Source organism: Pezoporus wallicus, unplaced genomic scaffold (genome assembly GCF_028554395.1).
Source record: "Pezoporus wallicus isolate ANWC-B61680 ecotype Strahan unplaced genomic scaffold, APGP_CSIRO_Pwel_v1 scaffold_6445, whole genome shotgun sequence".
Lineage (NCBI taxonomy): Eukaryota > Metazoa > Chordata > Aves > Psittaciformes > Psittacidae > Pezoporus > Pezoporus wallicus.
Window position 1 is genome coordinate 7,073,975 of NW_026641753.1, and position 24,717 is coordinate 7,098,691.

Consider the following 24,717-nt stretch of genomic DNA (forward strand, 5'->3'; position numbering starts at 1 on the left):
TAAGGATCAAAGTGTCAGAGACCTGACAGCATGTACAGGTGATTCAGAATTGTGTGAGAAGATAATCTCATAAAATCATGAGGAGAAAGGTGGGTACAAGTTACCTACATTAAGAAACTAATTGGGAAAACCCATTCTTCACCCTTGCTGCCCTATAGCCTTTGTACAATTGCATCCAAAAAACCCAACAAGAAAAAAATTACCCATCCCACTCCAAATAAAAAAGGAAATGGGTCCATGAGTCCCATGAGGTTGTGAATGCTCCATCCCTGGCAGTGTTCAAGACCAGGTTGGACGAGGCCTTGGGTGACATGGTTTAGTGTGAGGTGTCCCTGCCCATGGAAGGGGCGTTGGAACGTTATGATCTTAAGGTCCTTTCCAACCCTAACTATTCTATGATTCTATGAAATATACGTCAAATCCTGTGGAGGATGGCAGCTACAGTGTAAGATGTGCCTTATGCAATTTAAAGTTTAAAAAAGCAAGGATGAGCAGAGTAGACTATGATTAGAAAGTAATACCAAGCAATTTCTTTTTGTTCAAACTATGCTTTAGGCACTTAATGAAGCAGGGAGGCTGAGCACTAAATCTGAGGATGCTTTAAGTGGATACTGTAAGGATGTTAAAATGTTTATGCCGCAAATGCATAAGATTGTTACATAACTAACGGGATTATAACTAAAATTATCTAGTAAGACCATTTAGTTAGGTGGAGTATATTGTACTTCCTGTCTTGCTTCCTCAATAAAGCCTATTTTAGTCCCTTTGAATAAAGACAGACTAACTTAGCTGTACAGTTTCACACAAATATGTTTTTCTGTGTAGTCCATTGTGACTCAGGACTTACAGCATCTGCTCTTTTCCAGGCTGCAGTCCTTGGCAGAAATACTGTTTTACTCTGTTTTTTAAAACATCATAGAAATGATTGGAAAGGGAGCTACATATTGAATTGGAGGCATTGCTTTTGTGTTGATGATAGAAAGGAATATGTATATACATATAGAAATCATTTCACTTAAAGTGAAATAAGTTGGGAAGGAAAGGAAAATGGTTTCAAAGGTGCTCTTCAGTATGCTCCTGAATTCATAGAATCATAGAATAGTTAGGGTTGGAAAGGACCTTAAGATCATAACGTTCCAACCCCCCTGCCATGGGCAGGGACACCTCACATTAAACCATCTCACCCAAGGCCTTGTCCAACCTGGTCTTGAACACTGCCAGGGATGGAGCATTCACAACCTCCCTGGGCAACCCGTTCCAGTGCCTCACCACCCTAACAGGAAAGAATTTCCTCCTTATATCCAAGCTAAACTTCCCCTGTTTAAGTTTTAACCCGTTACCCCTTGTCCTGTCACTACAGTCCCTAATGAGGAGTCCCTCCCCAGCATCCCTACAGGCCCCCTTCAGGTACTGGAAGGCTGCTATGAGGTCTTCACGGAGCCTTCTCTTCAGGCTGAACAGCCCCAACTTTCTCAGCCTGTCTTCACACAGGAGGTGCTCCAGTCCCCTGCTCATCCTCATGACCCTTCTCAGGACTTGTTCCAACAGTTCCATGTCCTTTTTATGTTGAGGACACCAGAACTCCTTTCCTTTGAATTGATCTCAGTCCAAAATTCAGGTCTGTTTTTCCTTAACATTCAGAAATGAGTATGGATTTGTTAGTTTGGGATACTGGAGGAATCAAGGTTTGGATTTGTCTCATCTATGATTGATGGAAGGCTTACAGAAATATAAATTTAATCTAGATTTGTCATTTGTGGCTGAATGCAACTTTACAGATGTCATCTGAAAAGTTGTCTGATGTTTGAAGTACAGTATAAAATACACACAGCATGTAATGCTAACTACTACTTTCTGAGCGTATAATGCAAAAAATATACTTTCAGCAGTTGCATAGAAAAGTAGGTTATTAATAGAATTTTAAGAAAATTATTTTATTAAAATAGTTAAAATACTTCTGTAAGGAACTTTTGGGATTTTTTTTTAAGGCACTTCTTAATCAAAACTTTTCCCTTAAAGAAGGGGAAGTAACTTATAAGGACATGGATGGCATTTGGTCTATTTTATTATTAAGCAGAAGCTCTTTAACATAAGTCATTTTGGATGCTAAATTATCTTCTGAAAGCCAAAGGGCTCTTCTGAGGAACTTTGTTCTATGAGCATTAAGGCTTCAGTGCAGCGGAGTTAAAGAACCTGGATTTCATAATGTAATTGAAAATGACTCAATTTTATCCCAGTCAGAGGATGGGATAGTATATTTGTCTAAGCTGAACGTGTTCAAGACAGTTGACAGGTATTGCAGATAAGGATGAGTCTAACAGTAAGTATTCTACCTTTTGAAGTAATGATTCTATTAAATAGTCATGGAAGTGCTTTACAAAGCAGAGGAAGTGAGAACAAACATTTGTGCAGATTTAAGCTCAGTGGCTATAACAAAAATGATGTCTTAAGTAAAGTTGGCTGATAAAGCTGACAAGAAAAGCCTCTAAGCAATAGCTTTGCTGATGGCACTGAAGGGTAATGAAAATAAAAATTAGAAATAAAGATTTTTCTACTCACTCCACTAAAATAGTGCAGGAGTAAGAAAGGCAGTAAAACAGATTCCTTGATGAAAACACTCCAACAAAGCATATTCTGAGGGTATGATTCTGTGTGTTTGTTAGATATAGGTATCAAAACTTCAATATAGTAGAACTAGTCTGAAAAATGAAGTACATAAAATTCATAGCATTTCTTTTCATGCTGTGCTTTATCACTGGCTCTTTTTGTTACTTTCAGTAACTAAAGGAAATGCAGCTGGTTCTGAACTATTGTTATATCTTTCATAGAGACATTGTAGACATACTTTTAAAGATAAAGATAACTAAAGATGAGTTTGAGACTTCTAGCTTGTTCTTCCTATATTATATTATGTTACATTATATTATATTACATTACATTATGTTATATCCAAATATACTCATCCTGTGTAAATTCAAGGCCAGATTAAAAGGCCAGAAAATAACTGCATTTTTCCTTTGAAGCAGAACTAAGTGTAGGTCCTGTCATCCAAATAACCATAAAGCTGTCAATGGAAACTTTGCTTACTGTGCTTCCTGATAGGATTGTTTATGGTTGACCACATGGTCCATTTAGTTCATTACTATGTCTTGTGCTTGCTTCATCAGAAGAGCTTGAGATCAGGTTAAGAGAATATGTCCAAGCTCAGCAGTAGTAAACTTCTCCCTAGTTCCTGCAGACATTTCAAAGATTCAAAGCACAATGACTTCTGTCTTTTTCCTATCTTTGTGTTATCGTTTCTGAGCTGTATTTGATCACATATTATTTGTGATGTCTTAACATGTTTTACTGAAATGCTTCTACATCTTGCACTTCTTGCCTGCCAACAGAAAAAAAGAACAAGTTGTAAAATGCTACAGATAACAAAAATTGAGAGTAAGCACTTCAGGGTACAACAGTGAAGCAATGAAATGGTTTTCAGTAGCAATTAAACCTTGTGAAATGTTTTTACACATGGAATTCTATTTTTAACACTATCCACATATAGAAGATCTGTAGAAAACTGGAACATCTAATACCTAAGGCAAATCAAGATGAAATAAAGAAATAGAAGTGAACAGAATACTCATATTTCCAGGTAGAATTTTCTGTAAAGTGCAGGTAGGCATTAGCTGAACACCTGCTAAATTGCAAATTCAAAATTGCAGGTTTTTGTTCCAAGGACATCCTTAGCTCATGTCATTCTTTTTACAAAATAAGTAAGAGATGCCATTTCCAGAATTGTGGAGGAAATATTCCAACTATATATTTGCCCAAATTTCATCTTCTGTTGGAGATCCTTCAACAGTTCCTTGATTAAAAAAAAACAAAACTACCTAACGTCAAGGTAACTGGTAATATTTCTCTCTTTTCAGTTGCTACTCCTGCCTCCCATAGTGGTTGCAATGTGAAATCAGACTGCTTGGGATTTTGGCAGTCTTTTGCTTTTGTACTAAATCATCCATTTGTCCAGACACTTTCAGAATTCAAGTAGATGCGATCTATCTGTGAGCTCATTCTTTTATTCTTATGTAGGGGATTACACACACACAAAAAAAGGAAACTGCCACCTTTCTGCACAAGTAAATCAATTATCTTTTTTTTAAGACAATTTTTCATGCAACTAGCATATGGTTCCTATGTATATGTGTCCTGGGTTCAGCAGCAGCAGTCATTTTTCTCCTTCTTTGTAGCTGGTGCAGTGCTGTGTTTTTGACGTTCAGCCTGGGAACAGCGCTGATAACACTGATGGTTTTAGTTGCTTATCAGTAATGTTTACTCTGACCAAGGACTTTCTGAGCCTCATGCTCTGCCAGGGAGGAGGAGAAGCCGGGAGGAAGCGGAGACAGGACACCTGACCCAAACTAACCAAAGAGGTATTCCATACCACAGCACGTTATGCCCACTGTATAAACTGGGGTCAGTTAACCGAAAGGGCTTGATCACTGCTTGGTCGGGCTGGGTATCAGTCGGCGGGTGGTGAGTGGTTGTATTCTCTTCCGTTGTTATTTCCCTTATCATTATTACTATTGGTGGTAGCAGTAGTGATTTGTCTTATACCTTAGTTACTGGACTGTTCTTATCTCAACCCATGGGAGTTACATTCTTTCGATTCTCCTCCCCATCCCTCCAGGAGCACGGGGTGGAAGCGGGGGGAGTGAGTGAACAGCTGTATGGTTTTCTGGGTTCCCAGCTGGGCTTAAACCACAACAATATGCATGTGTAGTGAAGCCTCATAAAGTTGTCTGTAAAAGCTATGTAAAAGCTATATAAAAGCTATTTAATTGCTATTTTTGTCTCTGTTTTTGAGGCTCTTCAGCATTAACCAGTTTCAGAATGAATGATGCCATGTAGGTTGTGTTCTGTTTTTACTGATTACTGCTCAGTGATCTTTACCTCCTACGTATAGACTAAAACAACTTCAGAAAAGGCAGTAGCACTCCCTGTTGCTTGTTCTCACTAACTGGCACTCACCTACAAAGATTATAGTGAAAATAAAGATTCTGATGCTTTACAACATATGAAAGAATTCCAATCCCCTTTTCAATGTCATTTGACTGCAAGTGAAGAAAAATGACAGGCCAAGGCAGTGACAATTATGAAAATCTAACCTGATTTTGACAAATATGCACAGAATTCTCCTACTCTGGGAAGAATTAAAAAAAAAAAAAAATAGTGGTGTCTTAAGGGGCCGTATCTGTGTGGGTAAAATAAATGCTTAATAATGTGCAGTTATACAGATCAGCCTTCAGGAGCATTCTGTTGTATTGTGCCTGCAGTGCACTTAGTATAACAGGCAGTCCGGGCTTTTTACAGTCCATGTGTTCCTTTCAGTTTATCATTGGTTGCTCAATGTTATCTTTGCATTTGTGAGAATGACAGTCAAATACAGATAACACAACATGACAAGGTATTGAAAGACTGGTTGGGGGTTTATGTGTTTTGTTTTTTTTTTGGGGGGGGGGGGTTAATAATCAGTGTTCCTATTTGAGTTTTCATGTTGAGCTTGGTTTTGTCTTGAGGTGACTGAATAGTATTCTAAAGGGGTTTTCAGAGCCTGTATTATAGGAGATAGAGGTGTTACTAGAAGCAGCTCTCTAAAGAAGGAATCCATGCAGCACTTTTATTAAAGATAAATGGCATTTAAGTTACTTATCAGTCAGTACACATCATGAATTCTTCTTTATTTCTCTTTGTAACCAGGATCCTCAGCCTGCTGTATGTTATTTTGTATTTGGTTGAAGATTTTTCCAATAAAATCTCTCTGTGCGGGTGTGTGCTGTGCAGAGAAGTTTCTGTTAGATGTATGAGTAGGAGGTTGCAGAGCCCTTCTGTACAAGCGTAATCATGGGTAACAGTATGGCCATGAAGAGACTGATTTTTTGGACTAGTTTTCCATTTTAGCTTGAGACTCATTGTAGCATGCAATGTGTTCCATTCTGCACAGCTTTTGCTTTTAAGATTTTAAATCTCACAAAACTCATAAACCCATTTGTATTTTTGTACTCCTTGCTTGTCTTGTAATACACTTTGAATTAAAATGCATTCTAAACCAAATTACTTTTAGCTATGATAATTGTATGCAGCCTGAACAGGTTTGCCAAATCCCTTTCATATTTAGGGTTTTTTTTATTTAAAAGAGGGGGGGAAATGTAGTAAGATATTACAGAGAAGCACCTGAAAAGGCGCTGATCTGCTACTTAATATGTTTTTCTACTTTTTTTGCGAAACTGTTGCTTAAAAACCCTTTTTGGTTCATCTGAACTTAATTCCACTCATCTGTGGAAATGAGAAGCCACTATGCATATTACATTTTGAAAGTCCTGAAGTGCTCAGAATTTATCTCGAGGTCTAGTGTGCAATGAGGATAGTAATGGAATACTTCAGAATGGAAGGGACCTCTGAAAAGGGCCTAGTGAAATCCTCTGCTCAAAGCAGGGTTACCAGCAAGATTAATACAGGTTGCTCAGGGCTGTTTCCAGTCAAGATTCAACTACCTCCAAAGACAGAGATCCCGTAAGTCTTCAAAGAGGTGATCACTCTTGTTGACATTTTCTTAGGACCAGGAAACATTTTCATTCTTGCAGTTTCTGTCCACTGACTTTTAACTGTTCTCTCTTCTCACCTCAGAGAAAAGTCTGTCTCTGCCATTTCTGTAACTCCCATTCTCCAGTGGAAGGCTGAAACAGCTGCTTGTTTTGCCAGCACTTATTTTCTCCAAGCTAAACCCACTGAACCATTTCAGCCTCTCTTCATACTTCATATGTTTCACTCTCTCGTGTGATGAGAGTATCTAAACCAGGTCTGAGTACCCGAGATGCAATCTGGAAAGTGTCGAATAGAGAGAAAGAAACCCAGTTTTGTCCATTGCAACAAACTGATACTAAATGGCAAGAGAAAACGTACAGTACCTGGGCCCCGGTTATATCCAGCCCTCTGTCTTCATCTAGCCTGTGTTAAAAGCATGAAATCACAGATACTGAACTTCATGTAAGTCTCTGCTAAGACTTATAAAATCTTTTCTGTTCCCTAAATGATCTCAACATGCACAAGAATGGCAGCCCTTGTATGCTTCTTCCCTAATCTTGTAGGTGGGCTGTAAAATGGTGGACAATTACAAGACAGGTCATGACAGGGTTGGGGACCTGTGTTAAATACTTGCTTTTAGTAACTGTGTACATAAGTGAACCAGGAAAACAGTGGATAAAGCCCTATCTGGTCACGAATTATATGTTTTGCTTCTGTTAGTTTTAATGACTAAAATGAATCTTGATGGCTTTCCTAGACTCTGTAATGAAGAGTGAATACTTTGAATGATATTTCAGTATCAGTGGAAAAAATCTGATTTCAGTTTTATCAAGACAAATACAATCTAATTTGGGATACAAATGCAGTTTCTGATTCAGCATTATAAGTGGTCCTATTTGAATAGAAAAAGGAACAGATTTCTTGTTCTTCATGTTATTTAGATTGAAAGGTATTTCTAATGCATCATTTGTTCTGTTATTGTGCATCATGGCAGGCTTGATATAATTATTCCTAACTTTCCTATAGAAATAGGAATGTTCCTAGAAAAACTAACTGTAAAACTCCCTGTGGATAGCTTGGTCCATTGTTTCCTTCTCCCAGAGTATCTCTGACACTAAGTAAGGTATATAATGGCAATATGTTTAAAGAAAGACACTGTCAGAATCCATGTCATTCCACAGAAGTAACCTTATTTTCTATTTTAAACCCTTCTAACTTGTCTTGCCCTACCATGGATAATATTCTGTTCTTGTTAGTTTTACAAACTAATAATTAATTTTGTAATAAGACCATAAACAATATTTTCATCAAAGCACTAGTACAGTACAATCCATGTAAGTCTTAGGTGGATTCAGCCACGTTCTTTGTGAGTGATAACTTGCACCACATACTTTGTTTTTATTCATTTTTAGGGACTAAAGAACACTTGTGCTTTGCGAGAGGATATGCCATTAAACTTCTTCAAGGTAAGCTGCTTTTTCTTCCTTTTTTATGTAGATCTTCAGTGGGAGACTATTGAATAATTAACTTTGCTTTCAGCTAGACTGTGACTATTGTTGTTTGAAATATTTTAACATGGTTTTAACTTGATTTTTGTTCATTTCTATACCAGTAGCACTTTTTGTTCACATCCCAAGGGATCTGGGGCCTTCATTTGTCATATTCAGGCTTTTTAACAAGATGGTAGGGGATACTGTTACAAATTTTGGTATTTAGCAATGATGTTTTCTGTGATGTACTTCAACTTTTGGTGAACACTGAAGAAAAGCATGCAATAAGTGAGTAGTAGTAGTTTGTTTTTTTTTTTTGCAGAGAAACCTTTGAAAGAGGAAAAAAGATCCCAGCCACAGTGGGAACATAAAGAATTTATGTTCTATGTGTTGAGAATTTAAAGAGAAAGGTCAAAATCTAGAATAAAGGTTTTTGCCGTTTAACCTCTGTGAGGTTTCAGAACTGTAAACAGACTTATTTGGCTTTTATGATACAATTAGGAATTGTAGGAAATTAAGTGCTGCTTTGATCATCTTTGCAAAATCTTTGTAAGCCATGCAAGGTTTAGCTATAAATCTTTTAGTTTCTGTGTCAGATTCTACCATGATCACAATGGCTTGAGATTTTGAGAAACAATGAAAGATAGCATATGTCTTCAGAATTAGTCTGCTCTCTCTCTGCCATGGGAATCAGCCTCAGCAGGAAGATACTATGAGATACATAAATCAGGAAAGTAACCTGTCTGTCTCCTGATTTGGTATGCTAGAATACAGCTGTCTCTGTAGTAATATGTTCTTTAATGCTTCGTTGAACCTGTTCTTAGCGAAATGAAAATGCATGTGTTTGACACGCTTGCGGAGTTGGTTGTTGATCAAAATAGATTTTTCCTAGCTTTTTTTTCCTCATTCATATTTTCATGGGCATCATTATCCATTACTTACAATTATTCTGAGAACAATGCCTGAAGCTTCTTTCCTAAACTTGTTTGAATATGCTGACATAATGTACACAGAGCAGTGTCCTTTTGGACATAGGATAAAAAATTAATAGGACTTCAATTTTTTTTTTTTAGTTGGCTCCAGCTGCTGGACTTCTCCGTGTATTAAAATCACTTAAAATCTCTTCTCAGTTCTGTTCAGAAGGCAAATTATCTCTGAAGGGTAGATAAAGTAAAACTGGCACATCTAGTATTTCTCGATGAGGTGTGTGTATTAAAATATGCAGTTCTCTGAGGCAACATATAAAACATGCATAATCTACTATAATGAGATTCCAGAAAATACCATTATCAAGGGCTGAACTATTTGGAAGCGATATGAAGGAATGTGCAGTGCAGGCCTGACTTCTGTGAAATGAATGTTGGGGTTATCTGTGTAGTTCAGGACAAAATATACCTGTTACTATTGGCACTGCTTGCATTGCAGTGTGCAGATATATACTGTAAAACCACTGCAGTAGAAACAGTCCCCCCTCTTCCTGTGCTCTTCTTTCCAATAAAGTGTGATAGAAGGTAGAAGAGGGAAGAGTACCCTTATTACAAATATTTTGCAGGGGTGAAGAAGGCTGAAAGGTGTTAACAGAATTTATCTGGCATTAGACAGATACATGACAGGATAATGAATCATTTTTAAAATCTATGTTCTCACAGCATAGTTCCATATTCTGCATACTTTAAAATTTTGAATGAGATAGAATGATGTCATAAGGGGAATAATTATTTTGCTCAGAATTGCATTACCCTTTTGTCCTTGTTTGAGCCCAGATGGTAATTCAGAAACAACCAACCACTCTCTCACTCCCCATTTTCCTCCCTCCAGCTTCCGGAGGGATGGGGAGGAGAATCAAAAGAATGTAACTCCCATGGGTTGAGATAAGAACAGTCCAGTAACTAAGGTATAAGACAAATCACTACTGCTACCACCAATAGTAATAATGATAAGGGAAATAACAACGGAAGAGAATAGAACCGCCTACCACCACCCACCGACTGATACCCAGCCCAACCCGAGCAGTGATCGAGCCCTTCCGGGTAACTGCCCCCAGTTTATATACTGGGCATGACGTGCTGTGGTATGGAATACCTCTTTGGCTAGCTTGGGCCAGGTGTCCTGTCTCTGCTTCCTCCCAGCTTCTCCTCCTCCCTGGCAGAGCATGAGACTCAGAAAGTCCTTGGTCAGAGTAAACATTTCTGAGCAGCAAGTAAAACCGTCGGTGTTATAAGCGCTGTTCCCAGGCTGAAAGTCAAAAACACAGCACAAAAACCAGCTACGAAGAAGGAGAAAAATGACTGCCACTGCAGGCATTGACTGCACACTGCAGGTGTGTCCTGGCACACCCAGGACACTTTTTCAATAATAATCTCTTTTTATAAAGTAGACATTTAACATTGTTACATGGTGATAAGGAGTACCCTGTTTCTGCCTCACAGGTAATTCTGTTATTTAATCCATCTTTTTCAATAGTCTCAATCTCTGAACAATTTTTTAATAGTTCTTAGGATAAGATTCTATGTGCTGTGAACATAGAATTTCACATGCAAATTAAACAGACCTAGGATGTAATTATATCAGATAGTCCAGCATTAAGAGTTATGGCCCTGAGTAAACCAGAAATCTGAGATGCAAAGAACAGATTTACTGAATGGGACACCTAAGGCAGCTGATTATGTTTAAATGAAGGGAGACATGTTTGAAACATGTTTTTATCTTGAGTGGGGGTAGCATTCAGCTTGTATCCGGTGTCATTGTGTGGCTGGACTCAAGCTTCAAATGCCTCCATGGGCTGACATGTTTCAGCCTTCCATTTAGGCACACAATTAAAAACCACCTCTTTAGAAATACAAATTGAAAGCGTGCCTGACCAAAGCAGACAGCTATTTGCCTTTCTAGTCACAGTGTAATGGTTAGATTACACACCTAGGAAATCCAGGAGTTTAAAGTCCATTGCAGCCAACATGCAAACTCTAGGTTTAAGCATTTAATAGGTTCAAACAAGAATTACAATCTCCCACTGACATCAGGAAAGAAAATCAGTTGGCATGTTGCATACACATGATTTAGTTCCAATTGATATTCACCAGGAGTAGGTGGCAAAAGATGAGGTTTCCTGATTCTTAGATATTTTACTTGCCACAAAGGGGGGAGAAGCGATGGTTCTGATGGGAAAAACATGAATGTGAGCCCACAGTAATTGTTATAGTACCTCACACACAGATCTATTATCACAGTATATATTGAGCTGAGTGTTAAAGGTAATGTGTGATCTATTTATTTTTAGAGGGCACTTTTAACTTACTTTGACTTCATGTTATTTGTTGTTCTAAGTACTTTTTTAACAAATTACATGGTAGTAACTGGGCTTACTATTTGTCAAATCATACATGGAACACACCCTTGCCCCCTGGACAACCATACTGCTCAGGTAGTAACACTCAGAAATATCTCCATAGGCAGTCATGTTTCATAGGAGAGGGAACACCATATGGAACTTTATCTTCCATTGCCATTCATTCATTTAATTTTATTTATCATCTAAGAAATGAATTATGAAGGATCCTTCTTGTGCACACAGGAAATGTGCTAGAACACTTTCACTTGTATAATTTGGAGATTGTACAAACTTACAAACAGCTTACAAACATCTATATGCTGTGCATTAATATTAATAATAAAACCAAGAATATATTGCTTATAAACTTGCCTTCCTTGTTTATAATGTAGTGGAAAGTTGAAGGTGCAGGATTTGGGAGGGCTGAATATTACGTTTTATCATTTATTTTTTCTGTAATTTTGGATTCTTATTTCCTGTGTATGCACAGATTTACTGCTGTAGCAAATCTGGCTTTCCGGTCTTCGTTGTTCTGTTGGGTCTTTTAAGTGGGCACGAAGGCATTTGTAGCATTACTAAGAAAAACATGAATGCGAAATCTACAAAGATTCTGCCTTTAGAGAAAACACATTACATTGTCAAACTTAATGTCTATTCTTTAATACAAATCTGGGTTGAATAAGAAACTAAATACACAGTTTTGAGTTTCTGAATTTCTCTGCCAGTGAAGCAATAACTGTCTTCATTGTAGGTTAAGTACTAGTTGTACTGTTCCTGTAACAGTGGATACCTTGTGAGTGCTACCATCAATTCCTGTCAGACTTCTGGAACAACATTGCTGGCATTTTCTGTGAATACTGTTGAATTCATCTTGTGATTTGAAACACTACTGAACTTATTTAATTAAATGACAGCATAAAATTAATAGAAAATAATATTATCTGCTGTCTTTATTATACAGCCATCATACCAGTGTTACAACTAACAGAAAAAAAACCACTGATTTCATAGCATGCTCATCATCCTCTCTTTGCCCCCTTTTTTGCCTATGTGATTGCTTGTGTTGAAAAATGTAACCCTTTGTTATTTTTTAAAAATAACTCTTGCAAAATGTAACCCTTATTTGTTATTTTAAAAGATGACTGCAAACTGTAACCAGAGAAGTAAGTAGAACAATAGTTACTGTGGGAGCTGCATAACTGGCCACACTTAAAGCAGAAAGAGAAGTAAATATATCACAACAAAACCCAACATTTTTTTTGTTGCACGTGCCTCAAGGTGTCTGTGGCCACAGTTTGTATTGACTGAAGTGCCTTTTATCATTCTTAAACATAGTCCTGCTATACACATCAATATTTGGGTTGGGGGGGGGGGTGTGTTATCTTTTTGACAAAACCTGCAAGATTGATTACCTGCATAAGTATTATTTTTAGAAATAATTCATCAAGGCTTTACAGACACCTTGATATCTGTGGTAATACTAGCACATCTTGAGCATCCCCTCTCATCCCCATCACAGCTAATCTTGCTTTAGTCTTTTACAACATGGAAAGAATTAATATATCAAGGCAAATGAAGCAAGAGCTGGCTATGCTGATACGTCCTTAAATTCATATAAACTATTCAGCATCTCTTCATAACAATCTGGAATTCCCTGCACAACACAGGCATGTTTTTGCAGATGTAGCTGGTCAGAGCTATACAGTTTAAACAGCTAAAGTGTAATGGAAGAAACAAGTATAGCTTGGATGAAGATAAAATACTCAAAGATATAGTAAATTATGACAGTATCTTGTTTCTTTACAGTAAGGCTGTACACAATAAGGCTAATAAGAGTATCATTAATTCCCATGTGAAAAGTCAGTCTAAGATAAAAAGACAATTTCAATGAAGAAAGCAGGTCAGTTGCGTATCAGGGTAAAAGCACACCATTCTATCACAGAGCAGCTAGCCATTCTATACCTCTTTCAGAAGAATAAAATCTGTATTTTCATTTGCCAAATTTTTTCTTGAACCATGAAAATTACTGTAAGTGAGTATGAAGATGAGAACAGAGGAACTGAATGTTCTCAAATGGAAGTTCAGAGGCAATTTAAGATGTTCTTTTAAGAAGTAAAGAATGTCCTGATGAAAAGATTCTCACTGTGTGGTTATACAAGCGTTCCAGACAACTTATAGTTGTTCTTATTCTACAATTGTGTTTTTAAAGTTTATAAATATCTTAAATTGGTTGCTGTTGCTATGAAGGCCAATTTGTAAGAGTAAATTCTTGTAGCTTCGGAAGCTTCAGTGCAGTGTTTTCATAGTTGGTTACTGTGGATCGTTAGACTCACTTCTGGATCGGTGTTAACCTGGTATATGTGGGGTTTTATTTGGCCTGAGTTAACTTAATGTGCATTGCAATCAGATGGGATGATTTCATAGGGGATGGATTGCTTACTTTAATCTTTCTGTAATATTTTAATATTACATTTTAAAAGTGTTCACCATCAGTTGCTCTTGTACTTATTCTTTTCTACAGAAAGGAATTCAAACTACTTTTTTACCCACAACAGAATATTTCTTTTGCTTTATAGATATTATGTATTTATTGGTAGTCCTCTGTAGAACTCCCTTTCAAATTTAAAATTTGGGTCATTCTGTGGAAGCAACAGAGCTTATGAGTTAATTATAAGCTGTGAGACAACATGTATTATTTTGAGAGGAAATTGTATGGGAATGTAAAGGCAGCAATGATAATTATATGGTAATTTTTGTTATAAATCTGGAATGCTCATATGATAACTTATATCTTGCCATATGCATCTTAAGATGAATATCAGTGCTACTTCAATATAAGCCAGAAGAGATACATATGATAAATGGGAAAGGCATTACATTATACTGAAATAATGTAGGGCAGAGCCAGCTTAAAGTGATAATGGCTCTCTAGGTTCCCAGATCAGTCAGGCCCTGAGGTCGTGTAAGTCCTGTAAGAATTATGTTGCCAGGGTAAGAAAGCCTGGAATTTAGTATGACTTGTGAAGGAAGAGGGTGTCCACGTCAGTGGGGCTCTTCAGGCAGGAGTGCAGAGCCACAGCTTGGGTTGTTGGTAAGTAGGCTGCTACCACCTGGGGCAAATCTTGTACTGGGGGAAATAAGCTAAATTCTGCAAAGATGAATTAGTAACTGAGGAGAACACTCCCCCATATGCTTCAGATTAGCCATTTTACCATTTCTTACACTCTGGTTTCAAAATCTGAGAGTGAAGCATTGTGAATGCTGTGTTTTTATTTTTGATTTCTGCAGCAAGCAGCAATGAAAATTCTGACAGCTTAATCAGCCAGTATTATGTAAATGTGTGGAAAATTACAGTAGTTGATGTCTGAAGAGGGTTGTCAGCACTGAAAGTGTTTATAATGTTTGATAAAGTTATGGGTTTTTTTTGCAAACAAGTAAAAATAAAGCCTGTATCACCACAATTTTCCATACGCTTATGTTTTGGATTCTCAGTGAAATTCGGATTCAACTGAATCAGTTTTGCTTAATCAGTGCAACTAGATGGCCAGTGTTTAGTGCTAGCATAATATATCGTATTGATTTTGTTCAGACTTTTCAATCATTGCTATACAATGACAAAAATGGAGTAAAAAAGCTGGCAAAAGGCAGAGACAATCATCACCACCCAAGTACCTTCAACACAGTGATTACTGTGCAATACATGACATGCTGTCAGCACTGTTAGCTTGGTGTGGAAAAATGTATAACAGAACCTTGTGTTGGCACCTTGGTTGTGTTGTTGCTGCTGGTTTGAGGTGCCACAGAAGCAGGCATCATCTGATAGAGTAGCAAAAGACATGGGTGCAACTCAGAGTCTGGGAAAAGGGTGAGCTGTTGTATCATTGCTCCTTGGGAAATTTCTTCATGGTATATTGATATTAGCAGGAAAGTAAGTGCAGCTTAGGAGATACGTTGATCTGTGAAGTCAAGTAGAGATGCAGATTTTCTCCTGATGTGCTATACTATCTTATTCTTCATGTTGATTTCACAGCATGGTGAGAATATAGTAATTCAAGCTTGTGCAGCAGCTTCATCTTGATGAGGGGGTTTATTATGCTGAGACTTCTTGTACAGGTTTTCATCTGAAAGAGGCAAAAACATATGAGAAAGGTAAGGATAATGCCTTAGAAAGTGCATTAGCTTTGGGGGGGGGTCCAATTTGTGCTCCAGGGGTAATCACGTGGAAGAAAGCAAAAAATATAGACCTACTTATCTGCCTCTATCTGCAATGTCTTCACCATGTTTTGGTTTTAGTCATTCTTTGACATCTAACAGCTAAATGTCTCTGAAATATCCTAAGTGAGCTTTAAATGAGACTCAGAAATAGTCCTTCCACTCAAAGAAAAACCATTATGGGTTTAAGTATTAAGAATTAAATGCATTAGAATAAGCTATAGTTATCTAAGGCTTATACAATTCAATGCAGAACCTGGAACACAAGAAGCTGTGAAGGGAAAATAGTTGCAGTATTTCCATCACGGGGTGTTAAAAACAAAGCCAGCATCTCTTTGTGTTGATGAGTGTATCAGGATTTTTGCTGATTTCAGTGTGAAAAGTTAAAGAATATTAAGGTTGTCATACTGAAATACATTTGTATTGCACTTTGGAACGTAGTACGCTTATACATACACAAAAAAAATAGGCTGACAGTATAACAAGGATGCAGTACTGTGGTTCAGAACTGTTAAATATAGTTTAATTATTTCAGTAGTTTTCCACCCTGTTGATTACATTCCATTTTTGGCAGGCCCCAAAAAATACTAGTTCATGGATTCTTTAATTTAATTTCAGCCTTGAAGCCTGTGTGGTGTGATTCAATGAACTTTGATTTTTCATTACTCTAAAATTGGAAGCTGAAATGTAGTGATGCATATAGAGTCAGAGAATGGCTTGGGTTGGAAGGAACCTCAAAGATCATACAGTTCCAACCCCCTGCTATGGGCAGGGACACCTTCCACTAGACCATGTTGCTCCAAGCCCATCCAACCTGGCCTTGAACACTGCCAGGGATGGGGCAGCCACAATTTCCCTGGGCATCCTGTGCCAGTGAAGAACTTCTTCCTAATATCGAATCTAAATCTACCCTCTTTCAATGTAAACCTATTCCCACTTGCCCTGTCACTATATTCCCATGTAAAAAATCCCTCTCTCTATCTTTACTGTTAGCCCCTTTAGGCACCAAAAGGTTGCTATCAGGTCTCTCCAGAGCTTTCTTTTATTCACTTAACCACCCTAACTGTCTTCAAGAGGAGAGGTGCTCCAGCTCTTGAACTGTGGCCTCTTCTGGACTTTCTCCAACAACTCCACATCTTTCTTATGCTGGGGGACCCAGAGTTGGATGCAAGACTGCAGGGGGCTCTCCCCTTAGCTCAATAGAGGGGCAGATTCCCCTCTCTTGACTTGCTGCACATGCTCTGGGGAATGCAGCCCAGGATACGGTTGGTTTCTAGGCTCAAGTGCACACTGCCAGGTCATTTTGAGCTTCATATTGGCCAGCACCCCCAAGTCCTTCTTCTCAGGGCTGCTCTCCACCCATTCTCTGCCCAGCCTGCGTTTGTGCTTGGGATTGCCCTGCCCCTGATGCAGGACCTTGCACTTGGCTTTGTGAAACTTCGTGAGATTTGCATGGGTGAACTCATATAGAACTGCAGTTCACAGAGTGAAAATTTTTCTTTTTGGTGTTGTGGGATACCTGCATTGTTTTGAAATAGAAGAAAATACTTTTTTTGCAAATGAGCATAAAAACAGCTATTTGATGTTGTGTGCTGCCTCAGATAGCCTTTTTGGGTACAATTGCTTTAGCTCCTGAACCTTTCTGCAGTGTTAACACACACCAAGAAAAATAAATGGACACTCAATTATCTGAATTACATTCAGAGAGATTCTCATCTCTGTTTTATGAAAGAAGAAACTTAAATGGGGGAGAACCATTTCCATGCCAATTACTACTAACAGAGCTGCTGAGAGAAATGGGCAATTGAGGTTGGAGTTTGGGGGGGGGTTGGTTGTTTGGGGTTTGTTAGGTTTCTTAGTTTGTTGTCAAAATTCTTATGTATTAGAACATTAGATTACTTGGGGGGGGGGGGGGGGGAAGGGAAATGCACTCAGTTCAACCTCTGCATTTGAATTTACTCCTGCAAAAAACAGTGTACAGAATTTAGAAAATGATGCTGCTACTTTGAAGTGGGAGATGAATTCCAGGAAGAGAGCAGGCAAGGTGTTTCTGTGGTTCCTATTTACATTTTCAATTATGCCCTGTTTTAAGATCAGTGTATTGTATTGCAAACACTGCACAGTGAATAGAACTATATTTTTCTGCTTTCTGAAGTAACCAATGTGTATTCACTCCCATGGCATGGCTAAGCATTTACTGCTGTCTCTACAGAAATAGACTTAGAATTGATGACATCAGGTACAATGCCATTCCCTGTTTAGGAGTAAGCAAAATGTATACGCTTTATGGATTTTGCTTTGCAGACTACCTACAGACATCTGTGATGTAGCTTTCATGATGAGAACATATTCTGTTTCCTCCACTCATACAGAATCAATTTTAATAAACCATAAAACAATTTTACATAGAAAAGTTTTCTTACCTTAAAAATTCTTTTTAAGATATGTACATCCTTAATTTACTGCAAGATAATGAGACTTACTCTTCCACATCACCAAGATGCTTATGTTCATTGTTAAAATAGTTGCATATTTTCCATCTTTTGTATTTGGTGTCTGGAAGTTAAGATGTCTCTGGGTGTTTGAGAGAATAAATTAAAACCTTCAACACAGTGATATCAAATGCTTGGTCTAAATTTTCAAGTGTAAGAACTGAAAGGTGTATTTTCTGTATTCATGATAAAATATAGTCCAAGCTAAGTGAGTTTCAGTGCATTAAATGAGTCTAGCACCCATCTACTGCCTTACAATGCCAACTTTTATAACAACACTCATTTCCGTGACTTCAAAACCTTGACTTTTTCATCAGGGTGTTCCAGTCTCCATTCACTTTTTCTGTGCATGTGTGAGTGCAAGTGATGTTCTTCACTGACTGAAGGGAAGGAAAAATGCAGTGTCTCTTGGAGTGGAAGTGGGAAGAGCTGCAGTAATATTCTAAATAACAGTTCCTCTTTATCTAGTTTTCTTATTAAAATGAGAAAATGGCTGCTCTGTGACTATGCATGTCTCCTGCCACTACACAGCTGTAATCAAAAGTCTTTGTCTATTGAATTTTTCCCAAACTCTACTGCATAAGGAACTTCTGTCAGAGAGGATCATTTAAATCAAAATTGATGGTACCATATTCTCTAAACAGGAAGTGTCTTTATTAAAAACCAAAACAAACCCACAAGCAAAAGAAACCAAAATCTTTCATTTGCATTAAAATATGACCTACAGCTGTAATATATTTTTAAGATAATTATGTCAGGGGAAAAGAAAGAATCCTTATAAAATTAAGGATTTATTGACATTATTCTTGAGATGAAAAGTATTCTAAACCATATGTTTCTTAGATGCACTTTGCATGAATATGAAGTGCTTTCAATTATTAGGAATTATTCCCGGCTCCACAGTTACGTACTTCTGCTCAAACTGTCTGTCAAAAATTGACAGCCAGATTATTTGCCCTGTTTGAGTGCAACTGCAGAGATTGTTATTAAAAAATACAAGCATTCAGAAATCCAGGCTTTTCACTGGAATTCCATATTAGCATTTTAAATTGTATTGTTAACGATATCAAAGCACATGCTAAAGAAAATCATAGCTCCTTCTAGTGACCAACAGCCCTGTTTGAAGATGCTTAAATTGTTTTCCAGAGCATGTCAAAGGACAAAGTTGTGAAGCTCTCAGATGTTCCTTACATTATTCCAAAGTAGAGATGAGTGCTGTTCTGGCTTCTTTCCTGATTTTCATATTCTTCATTATAATCACCTAATAAAGAGCAAGTTGAATCTGCATTTAGATTAAGGAGATTTTTCCAATAATAAATTACTAGCTTTTATTCTGTTTAGCAAAACAGGAACCAAAGAAATATTAAAGCTCTTGTTTCTATGAGTCTTATCTTTTCAGACAAATACCAGATTTCCCAAATTTCCTTCATTTGACTGCAGGATGAGGATAACTGCATTCCACAGCAGCTCTGCTAGATCTAGTTGGAACTACCTGAAACCAGTTCTGTAATGAGGAAAATAGTGCAGGTTTATAAAATGAAGACTTCATTTAAAATAAAACAACCAGCCAAAACTAACAGCAAAACCCCAACAAAGGCTCAGACTGAAATGACTAGCGATGCATGCCAGGACACAAATTGAAAGTATTATATACATTACCCTCTTGCTCTGTTATTCTTAGTTGATCGCCTTCCTGGTATATAAAAATATCTTAACAAAGTACATCAGGCTTGAAGAGAACTACTGGCAATAATCTGAAGGATTCTGGGGCATGTTGTTAATGATCATTCCCACTCCTTCCCTCATTATCAAGATACCTTAACAAGTTGTCTACAGTTCAGAGTTAAGATCTTTTGCCTTCCATCCATTTTCTGTTTCACAGTTTCTTGTGCAGTGCTGCTTCCAAATTTGACACAGCAGTCTTTTGCAAAAAAAAATGTCTGCACTGTTCTGCCAACTCCATAACTTGGTACAGATGAGCTGATATTAGACAGGGAGGCCCTTGCTCGTGTCCTTAAGACAGACTGCCATTCTTATTAACTTAGGCCAAGCAGCTTTGGCTGACTTAAAGATGCTTCTTTACCCAGTCCACCAAGTGTTTCTCTGTTACTTCAGTCTTTGCAGTCCCCATATAAGAGTGACTGCTTAGAGTGGCTTTTCTACCAAACCTAATTGCTTCTTGTTTGGGATGGGAAGCTGGGACTGTAATGTGTCACCCTAGCCCGGCCTTTCCTCCTAACTCTTTTCCTCATGGGAAATAAATAAAGGCTACTTTGTTATCCTAACTTAACAACAATCAATGAAATTAAAATTAACTGTCACCTAACAGAAATGCAAATGTAATCTGCTTTAGTCAGCTCTCTGCCCTTGCTCATCAACAGATACCCATAAAGAGCTCTCTGCCATACAAGATTGCCTTCTATTTATCTCTCTTTATCACTTTATTTCATCTCCTGGGAGTAGTGATGCCTCTTGATTCTTTACAGACCCTTCCTGACTTACGTCAGTAATTTAAGATGATGCTCATGACTTTCACCCAAAAAAAAGGCATTCAATATTCCTGGCAGTCAGAGCAATGAGATGTTGGGTAAAAAACGCCAGCAAAGTACTCTTCAGAAAAAAATATACTAAAAATGGAATATAGAGATAATCTTATTTCAGCTTATTAATTATGCCCTGTAAGCAATGAATCAAATCACTTTGCTGTATAATACAATTACTGCTGTAATTTGTAGTCATTACAGTTTGTGCTGAGGTATAATTGTGTAATTCATTTTATGCAAGTTATTGACAGAGAAGGTCTTAACAACTTTAGCATGGAGACTTACTTTGGGTTTACTACAGTTTAATTTGCAGATGAAAAGCACAATAGACCTAACAGCTTGTTGTGTCTACCTCTCATAGAGGCATTTAAGTTTGGATCATGCAGAAAAAAGAAAGATTAGAAAAAGAGATTTAGGGTAGAAGCATCACTACCTGGTACATCGTTCCCTTTATAGCCCATTGGGTGCTGTTGTGTTGGTGCATGCTGTCTTGTGTGCAGACTTAATTCCCTGGTCGGCAGTATTTTTATAACAGGTTGTTTGGAGACAGTAGGTGGCTTTTCCACATGCAGTGAATTACTTCAAGTAACATTTGATCAATTTGGCACAGTCTTCTGCATCTGAGTAATGTTTATTAAACCAATTGTGGTTTGATACAAATAGATTTTTAAGTTTCAGATCTCACATCTAAAAGGGAGCATAATAACTGCTGTTACAACTTAAGGAGTTGTTGCAGGGAAGGAAGGCACTCTTATAGTGTCCTCTATGCTTTCTTTGTTACTCTCCTGCTAGCTGACATCTGCCATCCTGAATGTTATTTATGGTTGGCTTTGTTGTTTTATTTTTGTCTTTGGTGTCCCTCTATAGAATTTTAAGAATGATTAGTTTCACACTTCTGCCAGCTCCTTCACAAATAACAGTGATTTTTTTTCCTTACCTAGTGTCTCTTCTTTTAAATTAAGGAGAGGGATAATGTTAAAAAAACAACAACAGAAGAAGATTGCCTTTTCGGATGTGTCAGTGTTCTACATATTACAACATACAGACGGTGTAGACATCACTTCAGAAGATTTGTGCGGGTGATTTGTATAAAATGGCTCCTATTGAAAAAAGGTGAGGGGATGATTCTGAAAATCTGTCATGTGCTGTAGAACCGTTATCTTGGCAGCTTCTGGGCGTTCAGATTATTCTGTTCTCAGTGGTAAATATACATCACTTGGGTCAAGTAAATTTAGTATATAATATTCCTACAAATTATATTTGAATGATGCTTTTTACTGGAGTCTTACCTGACTGTTGGGTACTTTGGATTTCTTATCTAACCTAGCAGTTAATTTTAAAATGCTTTATGAGGGTAAAGAGTTACTCCAGAAGCTTATAAATAGACCAGCTCTGGACTAACTTTTGTTTTCAGCCCAATTAAGATTGTGAAGGTTGAGAAACCCCTCAGTTACTCAGATGTTTCTGAAATTTGTCATTGTGGCAAAAAAAAACACCTTTACATTCAGCCTTAACATATTAAAAGTCAGAGATACATACACTCAGCCTCCTACATAGCATAATATTAAAGGTATAAATGTTACAAGAGCAAGAAAATAGCTTATTGTACTGAGTTGTGTGCATGTTACTGTTTGCTTACATCTGTAATATAATTTAATTTACATACACTGCATGAAGCTGCAATATAGTCATAAATTAAAGTGTTCAGTAATAATGATATTGTTTCTCTCTTCTTGATTAAAACCTTGGAATTCCCTTTCCTAACATTCCTCACTGGAGTCTTACAAGTCTGAAAAGGAGAGCTTACCATTATGGAAAAATCAATGGAGCAGGAAAAGGGAGAATATTATCAGGCAAGTTATCAGCTGCTTGTCGCTGCCCTCTTTTGGAGCAGACACTGTCGTGTATCAGCAATCTGGCGATTAAGCAGTTCATGCAAATACTGTCTCATGTGTCTTGGGCAGAATTGGATAGAACAGTTTAAATAGTCACTTTTTGCCTGAAGTAAATCAGCAAGCTTTGAATTGAAACACACTGGAGTAGATCAAAAGGGATAGCAACCTCCTTTTACTGATGCAGTTGATGCCTTAATACAGCCAATGGGCCCATGTGGCCAATCTTAAGAGCATCCACTTTCCACAGCTCAGGATCCCAAAATGAAATACACTCTCTTTACCTCCATGAACAGCTGCAGCATATATGATTGTACTCATTTGAAGTCAGATACTCAGTTCACTTGAAATTGCCAGGATATATGAATTCTATCAGCTACAGGCAGAGTTTTGTCATATGTTCCTTTCTGATATATCCTCATAACAATTTGAAAGGATATTTTCCTCGTTTGGAGGAAATGCATTAAAATATGTTGCATTAAAATACGTTACATCTTAGAAATTGTGGTTCTCTTGTTGCCAATATGACCTTCATGTAAATCTAAAGAAATCTTGCTATGTATAGCATAGATTAGTCCTAGAAGGATATATAACTTCTCATGTATCCAAAAGAAAAACTGGTAGCTCAGTTTTGCCTGAAGAATAGCTACCTCATGGGAGCTACATACCATTTACATAAAGTCCTAATGCTTTACCTTTATTAGATAATAAATCACATAAATTTGACTACCTTAAGCCTGGGAGAACATTCCTAATTGAGAACTCTAATGAGAAATGTTAAAAAAGAAAATAAAGAAAAAGCAAACTGGATGCAAGATTTTATCAAGATGCTCCTCCAGGATGTCAGGATCTCTAGACACTATGTTTCATGGCTCTGTGATTGCCATTTTGGTGGTACTTGAGTGACTTATTGACTGCAATGCAGGTGTCATTATTGGACTACTGCACTTTGTAAATATAAATTAAATATGTAGATAAAGTAACTTGAGCAAGTTGTCTAAGCTATTGAACTTTGTCTTCCAATTGCTGGCTAGTGCCCTTTTTCTTCCACCATTCTTTTTTCTGATCACTAGAACTTGTTTTAATGAGTAAGTCTCTTTCTGTCTTTACCTGTCATGATGTTATAAAAGGATCCAATGCATCTCCTGGAACCCCTGAACAGTGACCTTGGCTGTTTCATTATATTGGAATATTGAACAAATAAGTTCAGATTGCTTCAGAGACCAAAATACTTAGATTTCAATATTCTTAAGCACTTAGTAGTGTGTTATTTTATGACTGCATCTATTTCTGAGGATGGCTTTTCATAAAAAAATGAGTATTAACTGGTGAGCTTCAAGGGAACAGGGGATCTGGTAGAACTGCCTGTGCTTGTAACCTACTGCAAATACAATTCTCTGTAGTGAATGTAAATTGAGATTACATGTGCCCAATAAGAGGAAGGGAGGCAGAAAGCAAGTTTTTTATATCTGACTGAAGCTATAATATCTAGGAAATGCATCGTGATGACGATGGTTAAACTGATACTATATAGCAACTATAATAATTTTCCCATACTTCCTGTTACTATTGCATATTTCTTATAACTGACCATTCTAAAGAGTATGCTTTTATGCATAGTAATAATATCCAAATATGAACTCCTGAGAGTTACATATGATGTCTTGCACCTTATTTCAGAAAGAGTATAAGCAATTGCACTCCTTGTTGTTTGCTGGCAACCTCTTTTTTAAGCTGCTTCAGAAAAGAAAAAAAACAGTCATAAGGAACAAACTAAAGTTATTCCATTCTTTTCCTTGATGCAAACTTTATCCTCAGAATGCAGGATCCAAATTGTAGTGCCTCTTCAAAAAAAAAAAAAGTGGCTAATGTTGCTATGGTTACAGAACCATTCCCTTTGCTTTGCTTTTCTGCCTTAGTAATGAAAGGGGAAAGAGGGATTTTTATTCATGATTTATATGATGCTTTGGAGGGGAGACTCATCTCTCCCTGTATACTTCACATACAACTTTCTTAAACCGGAATATTTGGGGTTTGGTTATTTCTCAAGGTGTTTATCCCTCTTTTCTTAATAAAGTTGATGAAAAACTAATGTAGTCTTAAAAAGCTGGAGTGAAATTGTTAGTTTCCCTCACAATCCAGCTCAGATGAAAGAGAGATTCGATTTCCATCAGTCTAATCCCCCTCAGCTAT

At 37.4% G+C, this 24,717-nt stretch overlaps 2 long non-coding RNA genes across 6 annotated transcripts in view; one reads left to right on the plus strand and one right to left on the minus strand.

The window, feature by feature from the left end:
* The window catches only part of LOC130607768 (uncharacterized), a 26,920-nt gene continuing 2,203 nt past the window's right edge, over positions 1–24,717 (plus strand). For 3 of the 5 annotated variants that reach the window (XR_008974336.1, XR_008974339.1, XR_008974335.1), the window contains exons 1-3: positions 1,816–1,901; positions 3,027–3,183; positions 7,980–8,033. This is a non-coding gene — a long non-coding RNA (uncharacterized LOC130607768). Of the gene's footprint in view, positions 90–1,815; positions 1,902–2,115; positions 2,321–3,026; positions 3,184–7,979; positions 8,034–24,717 lie in introns of those variants that run through there. The other 2 variants (XR_008974337.1, XR_008974338.1) reach the window with 2 other exon arrangements.
* The window catches only part of LOC130607769 (uncharacterized), an 18,763-nt gene continuing 13,327 nt past the window's right edge, over positions 19,282–24,717 (minus strand). Inside the window, exon 3 of the long non-coding RNA XR_008974340.1 lies at positions 19,282–19,350. This is a non-coding gene — a long non-coding RNA (uncharacterized LOC130607769). The remainder of the gene's footprint in view (positions 19,351–24,717) is intronic.